This window comes from Alexandromys fortis, unplaced genomic scaffold (genome assembly GCF_014885135.2).
Source record: "Alexandromys fortis isolate MF-2015 unplaced genomic scaffold, M_Fortis_MF-2015_v1.1 scaffold_31, whole genome shotgun sequence".
In the NCBI taxonomy this organism is placed as follows: domain Eukaryota; kingdom Metazoa; phylum Chordata; class Mammalia; order Rodentia; family Cricetidae; genus Alexandromys; species Alexandromys fortis.
The window spans coordinates 13,593,145-13,596,468 of record NW_026067974.1 but is presented as its reverse complement, the minus strand read 5'-3'; positions in this window follow the sequence as shown (position 1 = coordinate 13,596,468).

Here is a 3,324-nt window from a genome sequence, read left to right as displayed (position 1 = left end):
GAGCCGCGGCCACGGCCTCATTTGCATGCCCCGCCCAGCACGCGTTCTGTCTCTGCACTGCAGAGGGCCCCCGTGAACGCTGGTCTCTCTCAGCTTTTCTACCAGGTTCTTTGCAATCTTTCAGACACAGAATTGGCAGTAAATTGGATGGTAGTTTCGCACGCCTTTATCCCGCACTGGGGAGGCAAAGTTCCAGGTCAACCTGGGCTACAAAGCGCATTCCAGGACAGTCATGGGCTAACACAGAAACTCTGTTTCGAAAAACAAAACCCAACCATCCAAACAACCAATAAATAAAAAATAAAAACAAAAAGCTGCAAAACAGAATAAACATCACTCTGGGCCGAGGATGGAGGTTCATGCCTGTAATGCCCGCATTCGGAAGGCAGAGGCAGGAGAGATCTCTTACGGAGTTGGAAGCCAGACTAGTTTATGTGAGTTCCAGGTCAGCCAAGGGCTCCATAGTGAGGCTCTCAAAAAAGAAAAAACAGGAAAACCTCACTTATGGCACGGTGGCGCACACACACCTGTTAATCCCGAGCAATCAACGGACAGGCTGGTGGGTCAGGCCTGTGCTGTGCAGTGAAAAGCTAAGCTATCTGGAAACAAAGGGAGCGCCTTAGGGCGTGGGGTCAGTTGAGACAGCGCTATAATTTAAAAGCGGCCACAGACAGGGAGGTTTATTGGAAGAGGAGAAAGTGGCCAGAGACCAGTCCCTGGGCACAAGCGGGGTGGGGGGTGGGGGGGTTGAAAGAGGGGGGAAGTGAGGTGAGCTAAAGAGAGAGAAGGGAGGAGAGAGGCAAGAGATAGACACTGGAGGAGGGCAAAGCCGACCCTTTAAAAGTGAACCAGCGAACGTGTACCGGAGGACCACTCTTAGTGGCTGCAGCTGAGGACCAGACTCTCAGGACCCCAATGGCAGGCCAGTACAGGTGCCTGAATATTAACGGGAAGTTTGGGTTTCTAGATAGGAACAGATGGGGGGAGCAAGCCCTCATTTTCCAGGATAAAGAGAGTGAAACTATCCCACTAACTTTTCATTGATCTTTATTTCTTTTGGTTTTTCGAGACAGGGTTTCTCTGTGGTTTTGGAGCCTGTCCTGGAACTAGCTAGCTCTTGTAGACCAGGCTGGTCTCGAACTCACAGAGATCCACCTGCCTCTGCCTCCCAAGTGCTGGGATTAAAGACGTGTGCCACCATCTCCCGGCTTCATTGATCTTTATACTCGGCATGAGAGTGCCGAACTTCACACACCACACACATATGCATAATAATAAACAAAACCCTAATAAAAAAAAAACAAATATAGAACCGAACATATTTGTCTCCCACCTTTAATCCAAGCACTCAGGAGCAAAAGCAGGTGATCTCTGAGATGGAGGCCAGCCAGACCTATATAGGGAGTTCCAGGATATCCAGTGAGACAGTCTCCAAACAACAGAAACAAAAAGAACAAATGCTGGCCAATAAGGTAGAGGGAAGACGGTTCTCATACAGCACTGATGGAAATACAAACCAGCCTATCTGCTGTGGAAGTCAATACTGTGGTTTTTTCGAACTAAGATGCCCACACAGCAGAGCTACCCTGGGTATTTACATGAAGGGTTCCAACCCGTCACAGACACACTTCCACAGTCGTCTGTTACAGCCCATGCTCAACAGTAAGTTATGGACCTGTCCCCAGTGACAAAACACGGAATGGATGAAGAACGTGTGGTAAAAACCCAGCGGCGGTGGCACACGTCTTTAATCCCGTCACTCTGAGTCCAAGGCCAGCCTGGTCTACAGAGTGAGTTTCAGGACAGCCTGGGCTGCTACACAGAGAAACTCTGTCTTGAAAAACAGAAACAAAAATAAGAAAAGGAAAGAAAGAAAATGTGGTGTATCTACAATGCAACTATTTTCAGTCTTAAAAACCAACTTAAGTTGTCTGCAGCAGAAACAGTGCAGATAATCTAAGTAAATTAAGCCTCTCAAACATTTTTTCTTCCCTATGCTTCCTAGATTTTACATAGATACACATATATACATGTATGTAAGTACATGACAGAACAGGAGTGGGGACAGAGCTGAGAAAAAGGAGGGTGGGGGAGTATGAGATAGAATGTATGTTAAACATGCAACAAATGCACACATGCACAAAAACTTACATACACGTATTAGCAAGAGAGAGACATGGCTGTTGTGTGACAAAACTCTTCCTGGGGAGACAACATACAACTTCCCACCCCAGGACAGATGAACACACGGTTACCACCAAAGTCCCACTTGTTGAACTAAGAAGGATTTTGTTGTTTTCTGAGACGGGTTCTCCATGTAGCTGTGGCTGTCCTGAGCCATTATTTTATTGGATGAGAGGTTACTTACAGGAGCAGAAACGACTCAAAGACAGCTGCATCACCATCGACCTGCCCAGCATGGGTGACAGCTCACAAAGCCGGGAATCTGGAGCACACTGCACAGCCTGCAGGCAGCTCGACAGGCTGAAGAGCGTCCCTTGCAGGAGCCTCAATTGGTCTAAACCTGTTCCAGGTAGCTGTTGGGTCTCCCAGTCTTTGCAGCTGGGCTTTACTTTGTGTAGGAGGGACTCTTAGCTTGTTTACTCTGCAGGGAGGAGCCTAGTGAGTCTGGTCAGTTTCAGGGACTTCCTGAAGCTGTTTTGAGTTGTTTACTTCCTGCTTAAGGAGCTTCCTGCAGGGTTTTGGAAGAAACTGTTGCAAAACAGTGTTGTACTGCTATAATCCTAGAGTTTATGGAATGAAGACTGGAAAATTCAGGCAACACAATAAATTTTCAGGACCCACTGAACTGAGGAGTTCCAGGCTCTAGAAGGACACTGTCTTTACCATTTGTTTATTTTATTTATTTGGGGCTGGAGAGATGGCTCAGTGGTTAAGAGCATTGCCTGCTCTTCCAAAGGTCCTGAGTTCAATTCCCAGCAACACATGGTGGCTTACAACCATCTGTAAAGAGGTCTGGCGCCCTCTTCTGGCCTTCAGGCAAACACACAACAGAATATTGTATACATAATAAATAAATAAATATTTTTTTTTAAAAAAGTAAGACCGTCCTCAGGCTGAGTTCTTGCTCTAGATCTGAAGAAGATCTCTTATATTACCCACGATCACTGGATTTGAAAACAGTTTGACTTGCTTGCTTTGGAGAGAGGGTGATGTGGGAGTGTCATATACTAATCTGTTGATTTCATTGGTTAAGTTATAATAAACCAGCTGCTTGGCCTCATGGCTTGGAACATAGATGGGAGGAGTAAACAGAATAGAATTCTGGGCGGAAGAGGAAGTGAGGTCAGACTCTGCTCTGCT